Below are 14052 nucleotides of genomic sequence, written 5' to 3' on the forward strand. Positions count from 1 at the left end.
AGCCGGCGTTGAATCTACCATAGTAACGGTATTTAAGTGCACTATTACCGTAATAACAGTTATGGTGCGCAGGCCTTGTTACTTTTTACAGTAATGCGGCCAATTGAATTCCCCCCCTAAGCATCGCCTAAAAGACAAACTTTAAGCCATGCTAGGGGAAAAGGAGATGGTCCCCCAACTGTGTTGGACCTAAAGTCCCCTGGAGATCACGGCATTGTCTTGCATAGATGATCAGTTGGTGAAGCGGGTGGGCAGTATTGACACCAGAGATAACCCCCCGCCCCCCTAATATAATAAATATTAAAATAAAATATTGGCACTAGTCAATTTGACACTTATATTACAACCTAGACAGCCTATTGTAGAATCTGGCTATGGTTTTCAAGATTACTGAGTGTTTTTCAGAGAAGAAAGACACAGATGTGCTGTTTGTTAAATTTATATAGTACAATAATTTCGAACCTTTTTGATAAAAGATGACCCCACATATAAACACCAACTTTCATTTTAAAAAATAATAAAAAAAAATGTTAAGAAATCTAGTAATATGATGGAAAAAGGTGGATGTTATTGAGTCAAACATAGATGTTTTTTGTTTCTTTTTTTTCCCATTCATTATTGTTAGCTGAAAAGGCAGATACAGTCAAAGAAGAGGAGGACCTGTGTTATAAACTAGGAGCTCTCCTGTTTGTTTGATCTATCATTCATTTAATTACTAATACTACTATATATAGCATCATTCCTGAAGTTCACTGATACAGCTGGTTACTAGGTAAATAGTTACAAGCTTCATTCGGCTCTCAGTCTGGCAGCCTTAGTTGTGCAATTATCTACCACACTCAAGCAGCTAATCATCCTGCAGTTCTGAATGGTGCTGCTGCCTTTATAAACCTCTTCCTGGTAGCATACCAATGATGGTTATAGCTCCTGCTTGAGCTAGTGTGCCTTGTATCCTGACATGTTCTGCTATCAGTATTTGACCTGGATTGTTTATAGGCATTGCTGTTCTCTCCACTCTAGGCTTTGTTAAAAAGATTTGCTTCCATATCTCTACCTGCCCTGACCCCTGACTTGTTTAAAGGATTCTGCTGTCTTCTCTACTCCTGATCCCTGCCTGTCTGACTCTGAGTTCTGCCATATACATTCTGGTTGCTCACTACCTGTTAACATGAGCTGTCTACTCCATCAGACATGTGCCAGACTACTCTACATTAATTCTTGCTTATTTGGCTCAGAGTTCTGCTATTTACAGTCTGGTTGTTCACTACCTGCTGCTGTGTGCTATCCACCCCATCAGATAAATGCCAGACTACTTCACATTAACCCTTCCCTGTCTGGATCACATATTGTTAATATATCCTGGTTGCTCATTACCTCCTACTGTGTTCTGTCCTCTCCACAGGGCAGGTTCTAGATTAACAACTACTACTACCCGCCTAAATCTTGGGGCCATCTGAGTATTTTGAAATGTAGCAAGTTCATTTTAAAGGGGGCTTCTAAAGATGAACATCTCGCAAAGCGGTTCTAGCAGTTGAGGATCTCATGCTACTCTGCCCTTAACAACTTGGCGGAGGAGACCCATGATGTGGAAGAGACTCAGATGGATGAGGAAGCAGGGGGCAGTGGGCACCCTGAGAACATACAAGATTTCTACAATAAAATGTTCCAGTCTAATCAAGTCTTAAAAACACCACCCATTACATCGGCACAACCCTAACCCATATTCATCACACTTTCCATCATATTAACGCTACCCTGACCGGTCTCACAAACTTGTTACACAATATATCACTACCGACCCTCCTGCCCAAATGTCACGTTTACCCTCCTTCCTTCATGACACGTTTCCTCTCCTACCTGTATGGCACATTTCCTCACTCCTGCCCCTCTGACAAATTTTTCTCCCCAGGCCCCTATTCCCCTAAGTTTTTCCTTGTTATCCTCACCAACTTTACCCTCCTTATCATCCCCAGGTTTACCCCCTTATCCACTCCAGGTTTACTCTCCTTATCCTCCCTAGGTTTACCCTCCTTATCCTCCCCAGGTTTACCCTCAGTATCCCCTCACTATCCTCACCTAGTTTACTCCACAGCCCCACTGCCCTCTGCTGCCCCCATGCCATCTCCAGCCCCACTGCCCTCTGTTTCTTCTCCACTGTTGCAATCCACATCACTTCACTGGTAACCAGAAGTCAGGTCAAGGGAAACACCACTCCTAGTGTTGGTCCATGGAGCAACCGGGCCTATTAATAAAATCAGTCAACTTGGTTTTTTTTGTGGATTTACATGTGTGATTTTGTTTTTCACTTTTTGTTGTTTGCACTAATACCCAATTTTGTTCAACCAAACAGGTTTCCTTGTGTTTTTGTAAATTTACTTTAAGCAGCAAATTTGAAGAAAAGCCCAAAAGGTACTTACATTTAACGTATGATGAAATTGTTATGAGCCGCCGCTCTAGCCATGTCTGCTCAGCTAGATCTACTTCTCAGTTGCGTTCCAGCTGTTGCCCTTTCATCCGATCCGGGATGTGACTTCTGGCAATAGCATCCCGGCCATTGCCAGGGCGACCGGGATGCTCTCTTCTCTGCCGCCGTGTCCTGCAATTAGTCTGACAGCCGGGGCACATGGGTTTGGTTAATTAATTAACAGCCTCCTGTGACTGATTAGGAAAGGTGGTGCTCTACCCCTTTGATTGGTTCCTTTCTGTATTTAAGGCAGGGCGGGCTTAGCCTCCCTGCTGGTTATAGTGTGTGTGCCACTGCATTTGCTGATTTGCTCTTTGTTTCCTGTGTATACTGTGCCTGTTCTGATTGATTCCTGTTGTGACTCTTGTCTCATTTGTGGACCCTGTTTGAACACTGATTGCCCTTGAAGTTTGACTCTGTCTTTTGGATTTCTCTCGCTCGCTGCCAACCCTGACCTTTTGGTCTATTTTGGACTTCTCATCTTGCTTCTGACCCATGACCTCTGGCTTGTCCCTGATTTCCCATACGCCTTGCCAGTGGTTCATCGCCTTCTACCTCCAAGCTACAGTGATTGTACATAAGCTACACTTGAGTTAAGTCCTGGAGGCATCCAAATACCTGTGAGTGCACCTAACTCTACGGGAAAGATGGCTGCTATAGGTGAAGATCTCTACCACCACTAAAACCTCATGTCAGTTGCTGGTAAGCAGTAACAGAAATTACATATTTTTTTATAGACGGAATAGTCTTGGAAATCTGGAGTACTAGTATCATCATCACCCACCTCTTGGCCAGCAACCTCAGCCTCTTCCACCCATTGTACCCCACTCCTGTGATGTTATGGAATACCACACACAGAGCAATTATGTTGCATACAATATTGGGTTCATACATAAGAGCTCCACCAGACCAGTTAAGGCAGCGTAAAAAGGCCAAAAGTCTACTCTATAACCGATCTGGTGAACATATGCTCCGAATTATATGCAAATTCTTGCTGTGTGTGGATTTATTATGAGAGTGAGGAGCCAATGGCAGAAAAGGTATGTGATGTCTCCTATAAAGAGTAACAAGAAAAACAAAATATATATATATTAGTAATAAGTAACTAAACATACAAACAATTAGGGAGATCTGTTAGCATGGTATGGTATTTGATGATTGATTCTACTAGTACACCATAAAAGATTGTTAATGTTTTGCAAAGGTGACCTACCATATGTGAGTACAGTGTATACCAATGAATTTAGTACAATAAAAGGTTACTTGTAAATAATGATTTGATAGAAAATAGTATCTAAGAGCTTAGTGTCATCATGTGGCCTTTCACATCCTTGTCTCTGTTGCAATTTGCACCACATTCCTGATTGCCTGAAGGTAAAGGAGTCATGGATGCTCCCTAGCCATCTAGCAACCAGGCATAGGATCTAGAGAGATTCATCACATAGAGCCTGGACATTGATTAAGTGAAATGCTTTCTAGTCGAATAAATACAAGCATTTCCACTCAACGGAACCAGGGCTACATGTGTACAATCTACTGCCCCTACAATGTGCAGAAAGCCGGCTATGGTAGCAAACTGCCGCTTTATGGGCACAGGGGACTCCTCATTGAGTGGCAGATGAATGCAGTGCCAGATGCGTAACAGGAAAGCCCTTAACACAAAATTCACAACACCATTGAATGTGGCTTGGGACATTCCTGCCGCGACACCTGCTGTGGTCTGGAAAGATCCAGAGGCACAGAAGTACAATACCGCCAAGAGTTTGGTCAGCAGCAGTATTGCTGTCGGGATGTTGTGCCAAGGCTCTAGATCACTCTGCACCAATGGACCACCTCAGCATCTGACTTCCCAAAGAGGCCGACAGGTGGTCTGAAGACAAACTCCCTGGACCGACGAAAATGTACCAGCTGCTGGTTTCAGAGCGGATGACATCTGTTGTCCTCCAGACTCTGTGCTTCCACCATGCCCAGGCCAGGCTATATGTGAGAAAGATGGATGGAAAAAAACAAAAGCAATTACCTAATGCCTTGCATATTTTGTAGTGTCTTTGCACATTAAAATATGTAGGGATATGTATGAATGATAAAATTTGACCCCGTCTAGCTGATTTTTGTTTGGATCTTATTCCTTCTTCATCTGGAAGGATGGCACGCATGTGCTAAGCTTCAAGTGTAGTATAAAGATTGATATAAATATGATATATAGATGCTGGTGCATTAGTGGTTCCATTAGTGGACCGACAGAAGTGTGTCTCATATGGACATCTGACCGTGACTCACTCATTCACACTCATCTGCTACTACAACTGCGGGGATATCGGCCAGACAGGTAAGAACTGCCTGCGGATTTAACCGGAGGACCCGGCTACTACAGCTTGTGTGGATTCATGATTTTATCAACCAGAGATCTAGTTTAAGTTTGGCCGCCCATTGTGTGAGAGCTGCAGGCAGGATTCTCCACGAGCTCCTCTATGTCTAGTAGAACATTTCACAATGCAGTCTATATTGCACATCTTATTGAGACGTTTGGAACCTTTACTTACAACTAACAATAATTGTCTATCTATTGTTTAATATATCATATCTGGTTTACTCTATGTGGATTTATCAGTCACTGCAAATTACGATCTACTTGGGACTTTTCACATAAATATGTATTCCAGCAGGTTGTTATTTGCTTTGAATGGCTGTTAAAAGAATCTCATGAACAAAGAGCTTGTTGCATCTCCTTTTAAATCAAGCAGCTGATTAGCTCAGAGTTTTCATCTCCACTACAAATGAATAGTTTTGCTTGTTTAACCAGCTTTTCTTCCAACAAATAAGGATCAAATTAATTTGTGTATGGAAAACAAAGTACCTATAAGCGCTTATAACTCTTTAAACTAAAAGAATTTATAGGGCAACAGGGTCTATTACAACCATGGCCCAGCCAACACATTTATCCTCCTTTCTGTTAAACATCCCCTGCCGCAGCAACTCACCTGCCTCCATTCTCCCCTACATGACTGTAGGCTGGTCTCTGTGTACAGCGTTCATAGCTGCACTGGATAAATCAGAAGAGAGAATAACAGATATCAGAAGAAGACAAAACAAAAATTCTGCTTGCTGACCAGGGTACCTCTGTTGGATGGCTACGCTTCATCAGTGGTGTGCGCACAAATGATTTTGTGGGCCCCTCCCATTGCTTTCCCCCGATGGGCCCTTCATGTCCCAGTCCGACACGGTTTGATATAACTCATGAAAAGGATTTCATATGACAAATTGCCCTTACCTGGTCAGTATCTTCCTAGATGCACTGACCCTTTCTTTCCAACCTCACCAACTGAGGTGACGTGCCTCAATTTGCATTCTGCACCTATAATAAACCAGGCCTGGCATCACTAAGCCACTTATTATAAGTTCTGTATTCTGACCTGGGTGCTAGTGCTTAACAGGATATATTGTTGACAAACCTTGCTGGGTTCCATAACCAACAATTTAACATTGCCATCTTCATTGACCTTTTGCCTGTTTATCGACCTTGTACTCTGCATGATTTTGGCTTGTCTGACTACCTTGCACTTGTGTCGTCCATTAACTGAAGGCATACTGATCAGTGTATACAGACTATATTGTGTGCTGGTAAATACATCAATTTCTACGTCAACAGGAGAGGCAAAGACCATGGCTAGCCTGGTTATAGTTGTTCATCTACTGGCATTACTAGGAGACATTATACAATTATATACACTGGATGCATTTTCATGCATTTGTGTACTTTAATATTGATTCCATATTACTTATGCATTGATGTCCATTTAGATATTTTTTTTACGCTTGCTGGCAGAGATTTTAAGATATCATGCTTATCTTCCAATTATATAGAATATTAACATCTACTAGCTCATTTTAATATCTATTTCTGTCAAATTAATCCTTGTCTTTGCAGATCTCCTGTATCTTACAGTGCTTTCTGCACCTAGTCCGTACTCGTGTTTTTTTTTCAAAATCAGATTATTTTGATTTAAATCAGATTTTTTTATTTACATTGGATGTTATTTTTTAAAAAATGAAGTAAACAAATAAACCAAGTAAAAACAATAATACAAAGTTATTTTAAAATACCGTATCTTTAATATATTCAATTTAAATGACTTGACAGTGTCACCAATCATGGCATGGCACAGCAAACTACACACAAATAAAACAGCAATGATGTTAAAAGTTACAATAGTTAGCAATTTCCTCGTCTGATTTGTAAATCTGAATGAGCCTACACATTAGGTTTACTGAACGTCTTAAAAAGAAACACAAGTTTTGCAGCTTTGTCAGTACCCAAGCAGTTTCTCACTTTTTACAGCACCAAACCAAATGTAGAAAATATTATTTCTATTGAAGCTGATGATGCTGCTGCTGTTAGCAATTGCTCTATTGCTACCATGATATTTTCATTACCAGCTAAGTTTCTGAACCAATGTGCATTTACTACGAGTCTATTGGTGCCACAGTTGACACAACATTGTAGTCAAACAAGAGGTCATTAAACATAATTGCTTTTACAGTGATAATTTACTTCTTTCAACTGTCCTTTTTCTCTGTACATGAAACACTGGTGTGGTGTGGTGTTGGCCATTCTCTCTGGATTCTGGAATGATCTGTTTCTTGTCAGGACTTCTCTGTTGCCTGCGGCTCTTTGTATCACATGAGTCATAATTAAGTTAGGTCAGCAAGCAATAGCCATAGATACAGACCTTTTATTAGTAGAGTAGCTAATCCAAGGTCAAAGGACTATGGTCCATATTGCACAGTATGCCAATTAGCATTAAAAGCTTGTTAAAACCCTGGATTTTTTTAATGGTGATTTAAATCAATGATTTTTTTTTAGAAAAAAAAAAAATCATATGATTTAAATCACGATTGAAATTGTGATTAAAATTATGTTGATTTAAATTGGCACACCCTGGTACACACTATGTAAGGAATAGCAGCATTCACTTTAATAGATAGAGAAATAATCAGATAAGTTAGGTAACCTTGTGGCGCCAAACAAATAAAGGATAATAATAATAATAATAATAATAATAATAAAAGATAGAGAGAGGTCATCATTACAGCTGACAGCCATGTGGCTAAACCGATGTAAGTCAGTATAAAATATTCAGTTAGCATGTTAACATGTATGCACAAGAAGCCTTATACAGGGAGATTTAAATTGGTCTACTCACTTGTGAAAGGCTCTGGTTGGAAAGGTGATTAGCATACTGATCAGACCGTTTAGCATGCCACTCAGCGTGGATAGCATGATTTATATTCTGGCCAGCATGGTGATCGCTGCATGTACCATTCCCCTCCACCCTAGGTCAAGGAAAAGGACAGTAATGGAAGAGGTCCTGGCTGGAGAGAGGGAGCACTGTTTGATGTGAAACTAACATACTGAACGTGCTTTGTAGCCAACCGATTCACTCCCTTTTCCAAGTAAAGCAGGGGGGGGTTTCTTTCTCCTTAAGACATTGAATAGCCTGTATATAACAAAAGAGAGATGACAGTTTGAATTTAAAATATATGATTTAATTCATACCTAATATATACCTGAGCATAGAATCATTCTGTGTGTGGAAATTGTGTTTTAATAAATTATATATTCTTTTTAACTCTCTGCAGTGCACTAGTAGTATTTTCTAGTGAGTGGGGTGACCACTTCATTTCTTGTTTATTTATTATATTTTTTGGGGATTGCAGACTCCCAGCATTGGCACCTCATCACTATAGTTTCAGTAGCACCGAAGGGTTTTTGTTTGTATAAAGGCAAACCTTGTCTTTAATCACAATGCCATTTTAAATGTAGCTAACAAATTGCAGAATATGGTCGATTTGCAAAACCGCTACTTAATACACTTACTCCTTGGAATCAGTCCCTTCTTCCCTTCTAATGAATGTATTCAGAAGTCTATATTATTGAATACATCATGTTTATAGTAGTCAAAATAAACAAATCTGAAGCAATGAAAAGTTATGGGTTTAAAAATTACACATAATATGGCTGATGCCTTTTTTGCAACATGTTTACATAATAAAAATCAGTGTTGCTCAAGCCGGGACTTTCACTGACCTGGCACCATATGCAAATTAATTGCAAGCTAACGTTTACCAATATTTGATGCAATGTCATGGGCAATGTAGATTAAACTAGATCTACTCTTTTATTCAGCCCTTTATTAAATATTTTGAAATGTGCAACCTATTCATGGGGACCACAAAGATATTTTCTATACACAAGATAATGTTTTCGCATATCGACCACATGTTTAGGTAAGGTTATGCTTTGCAAATATTTTTCTATGTCTTTTGTAAAGATTAATCATTTCTGTGCTTTATTGGATATAATCTAGCAGCAGATGAATATAATCTTTTAATCCAATTTATGTAATCACAGCTAGAGCAGGCTGTGAGCTTTCTACAAAGGTGCTTTCAGAACTGTGTCACTACGCCTGGTCTGTTTAGTCATAGGTAAAAAAGGAATGTTATGAAATAATGGGATAATGCTACTGAGTACATGCTATAATCTAACAATTACTGTACAAAATGAAGCCCTCCAACGACTAAAATAAATGTCAGTTGAGCAATATCCTTAAAAATGTATATTATAATAAGTATACTTGATTATTTTTTTAATACCGGCCCCTGTAACAATCTGTTTATTTTTGCACCTAAAAGTGAATTTATATTTTAGTATACTGGATAAAATTAAGGTAAAGCAGATGACAAGTTTTAATTCCGATAGCTGAGTGAGCTAAATATGACAGGGATGTCACAGGATTTTCATGGGCACTATGCCCTAGGTTCCCAAAGTGTGCGCCGCTGCTCCCAGGGGTGCCGTGGAGCTGTCACAGGGGTGCCGTGGCCAGGAGGAGAAAAAAAACCCAAAAACTTACCAATCCGGCGGCACCCGGGACCGAGTATCCTCCTCCCTCCTCGATTCTCACTGAATGCCGACATTCAGTGACAAGCGGAAGGAGAGAGGATACTGGGTCCCAGGCACCGCCGAATTGGTAAGACAGAAGAAAAGACAGAAGAAATAGAAGAAAGAAGGTCAAGTATGGTAAGTAAAGAAATGGAGGGGAATGGTGATAGGAAACAGCAATGGGGGAGCAAAAGAATGAAGGAGGGGTCAGAGCGAGGATGCAGAGGGGGCAGAGCGAGGATGCAGAGTGTGTGGATGCAGGGAGCACAGAGTGTGTTGATGCAGGGGACACAGAGAGTGTGGATGCAGGGGGCACAGAGTGTGTGGATGCAGGGGGCACAGAGTGTGTGGATGCAGGGGGCACAGAGTGTGTGGATGCAGGGGGCACAGAGTGTGTGGAGATGAAGGAGGGGGCAGAGCCAGGATGCAGAGGGGGCAGAGCGAGGATGCAGAGGGGGCAGAGTGTGTGGATGCAGGGAGCACAGAGTGTGTGGATGCAGGGGGCACAGAGTGTGTGGATGCAGGGGGCACAGAGTGTGTGGATGCAGGGGGCACAGAGTGTGTGGATGCAGGGGGCACAGAGTGTGTGGATGCAGGGGGCACAGAGTGTGTGGAGATGAAGGAGGGGGCAGAGCCAGGATGCAGAGGGGGCAGAGCGAGGATGCAGAGGGGGCAGAGTGTGTGGATGCAGGGAGCACAGAGAGTGTGGATGCAGGGGGCACAGAGTGTGTGGATGCAGGGGGCACAGAGAGTGTGGATGCAGGGGGCACAGAGAGTGTGGATGCAGGGGGCACAGAGAGTGTGGATGCAGGGGGCACAGAGTGTGTGGATGCAGGGGGCACAGAGTGTGTGGATGCAGGGGGCACAGAGTGTGTGGATGCAGGGGGGACAGAGTGTGTGGAGATGAAGGAGGACACAGTGTGAGTTAGCTGTAAATTATTCTTTGACAGAAATATAATTGAGAAAATAAGTATTTCTGTCCTGACCTAAATACTTATTATGTTTATTTGACCCAACTACTTATAAAACGGGACTGCTCGGTAATTATATTGAAGGGGTGCCTTGAGAAAATCATGGAGACTCTAAGGGTACCGCAAACTGCAAAAGTTTGGGAGCCACAGCACTATGCCACACTTTTCAGCAAATACCACATACCATTTCTAATAACAGCATCATAAGTATGTATATATGAATCCTGTCCTAATATAGTCTACAAACTATATTGTACAAGATAAAGGCAGTATGAACTCTGCACCAGCTAATCATAAGTAGCATTTGTTAATGGCAATATTGTATGGGATCGTAAATCACTAGAACTGATTCGCAAAGGTATTTGCCTATAGAAGCCATCTTTCCAAGGATATAATAGTAAAGAAAGGGATAAGAATAATAACGTCGCTGTCCTCTTTACACATATATATCAATCCCAGATTTTAGATACAACATCAACTTGTATGTAGGTCACAGTCTTGTTCACATAACATACAATGTGGATGTAAAGTGTCCATAAAACTTAGATTGTTCTAAATGACAATCCTGCAAACCTATGATTCCAAAGAACGGAACAATCCACAATCACAATAGTTCTCCTGATGATTCATAAGGTGTTTTGATCTTTCCAATGGATATTTTATCCTCAAAATGTATATCCTACAAAAAAAGGAATACAATAATGGTGTAGTATGTCCAATACCTTAATAGTACACCCTATGTGAAAAACACCTCCACACTGCAGGAGCCTCTATTATGAATACACTTACACAACTTTCAATCAAGCCGAGCCATTAAGTTGTATCAACTTCTCCAACAAAATATTATGAATGTTTTTCATAACATATTCCAAAGCATCTTCATACTCCATATGCATTAACCACAAAAGGATAAAAGGAATGAAAAGAGCAACATAATGCTTTGTCCTGTAATAAACCATTAAAATATTCACTTTCGTAACACCACCATATGATACAATTATCTAAAAATGCAGCACATAAAATGGTGAGTGGCAATTGTGCCTACCAGAGTCCCGAGATTTAAACAGCATGTAGCATGCGATGAACGCCACTCTCCTCTGAAATATGTTGTCAATTGAAAGAGTAATACATACAAACCCATTAAAAAGGATCTGTCAGGATTCACTAGGATGAGTGGGATCCTTCTGTTCTAACTGAGATTGGCGGTACTTCACCCAGAGGCGCGGAATCTAACAAAGTGGAAGGTTTTCACCAGAGGTTCCCGCAAGGGAATTTGGGCTTTGCAGCTTCCACCCTGCAGGTTGCGGCCCTCTAGGGGAGTTCCCAGTGAGCAGTGATAGAGAACTGAGTACAGAGAAGAAGGTAGGCACTAGTTAGCCACTAATCATCATCATCAATTATTTATATAGCGCCACTAATTCCGCAGCGCTGTACAGAGAACTCACTCACATCAGTCCCTGCCCCATTGGGGCTTACAGTCTAAATTTGTTAACACACACACACACATACAGACAGACAGAGAGAAAGAGACAAAGGTCAATTTGATAGCAGCCAATTAACCTACTAGTATGTTTTTGGATTGTGGGAAGAAACCTGAGCACCCGGAGGAAACCCACGCAAACACAGGGAGAATATACAAACTCCACATAGATAAGGCCATGGTCGGGAATTGAACTCATGACCCCAGTGCTGTGAGGCAGAAGTGCTAACCACTAAGCCACCGAGTAGGAGTACTGAGCGATGCTCAGTGATAGTCCATGGAGAGATAGTCTGCAGCATTTACCACTAAGTAAGTGGAGCCAATAGGCGATAGTCTGTGGTAGCACCCTAAGCATGACAGCCCGCAGTAGTTACCACTAAGGAGCGGTACGGGTAATAAATGATTTGCAGCAACACACTTGGAGAGATGGTAGCGATGATCTGCGGTAGTTACCACTAACGGGTGGAGCAGGTAATAGGTGATTGCAGCAGCACACTTGGAGAGATGACAGCAATGATCTGCAGTAGTTACCACTAACGGGTGGAGCAGGTAATAGGTGATAGTGAGTGCACTACTATTAGGCCCACGCACCTCTCTTCACGAGCAGAGCAGCGTAAAACAGGACATACCTCTTAACTGTCCGTATAGTCGGACCAAATCCTGAGTAAGTGAGACAGTCACCCATATTCGGGACTGCCCCACCAGATTCAGGACAGCCCCAGCAATAAATAGTATAATAGTATTTACATTTGATAAATATAACTATTTCCCACAACCAGCCCCAACATTAAATAATTAATATTCACATTTAATAAATAGCCCTCCTCCCCAAACTCAGCCCACATTCCATTAATAGCTCCCAAACCACCCCAGCATTAATTTCAAGGTCCCACCATCCCACCTTAAATTAATAGGCCCTGCTAACAATTTAAATAGCCTCACCATGAGCCCACAAATAAAATAGCACTGATTAAATAAGCTACATGAAGAAAAGTGGCTGGTCCCAGAGGAGTGGCCATCCGCCAGTTACTACACTGTCACCGCTAGCACATCCTGAGAGGGGGGCCTGGGACATGTGCCCCCAGCCCCCCCTTTATCCAGCTCTGCCTGACACCATCCCTCACCCACTAAAATACCCCTAACTCAACGCCACCCACTAACACCATATCTCACCCACTGAAATCCTCTTCACTCACCTCCACTTCATGACACCAGACTTTACCCACAGATATAAGCTGTAGTAAGTGTCCTTTGCGCACGAAGATGAACTGCACGTTGCTGCATTTAGTTGCGTATAGTCCGGTTCTGGGCAAGCGCTGATCAAATTTGCGTATTATACGCACAAAATTGTAATTTACATTCCTTTATTAAGGCCCTACATGTGCATTAACTACATTTTACATGACTTAAAGTGGACCTGCTAAGCAGGTTTTTAAATGTTATATTAATGGTATATCCTATTTTCAACATACATTACCACACCACACATTAACACACTAATTATTCTAGGGATATAGGACTGCAAAACTCCAACCTTCCCTTTATGTGAAGAAACGAAATCCGCTGTTGATGGCGGAATACTTGTGGGTTGCGTTGCAAGTGTTGGAGTTTATGATCATATCTTACAATTTTATGTTATTACAAAAAGGTTCTTAGTTGCGCAATAAGCATGCTCCAGCCAGCACATGGGAGGAGGGTATTTAATAGTCACGAATATTTATTACTAGCTAAGAAGACAGCTGCTATCACTGAATTGCATGCAAATAAGTACACATAAGCTAAATTGGTGTAATACACAATAAATGTAGCATATTTGTATATTGTTTGTTCCGATATCTGTCTTATGTGTAAATTCCAGCGAGCAACCAAATCACACAGGTCAGTTATGGAGTTGGCCGATGACTGCACACAATTGCCATTGGCCGATCAGCAGGCGACTGTATTTTTAGGTAGTCTGACATCTGATCAAGCCTGACTAGATGATTATTGGGATTGCACACATGCAACAATTTGGGGCCAGTTTGGTTTAGATAATTAAATATAGTAGTTTTACTGTCCTAGGTTTTCAGCGGAACATCAATAAACTTTACCAATTGCATTTCATTTTAAGGAAGTTTTTGAGAAATAGAACATGTCCTATACATTTTTTCTTATTGCATGTTTCCCAAAGATACTGTAGGATGATTAACCTTATACT

The sequence above is a fragment of the Mixophyes fleayi genome, chromosome 12, assembly GCF_038048845.1.
Source record: "Mixophyes fleayi isolate aMixFle1 chromosome 12, aMixFle1.hap1, whole genome shotgun sequence".
In the NCBI taxonomy this organism is placed as follows: Eukaryota; Metazoa; Chordata; class Amphibia; order Anura; family Limnodynastidae; genus Mixophyes; species Mixophyes fleayi.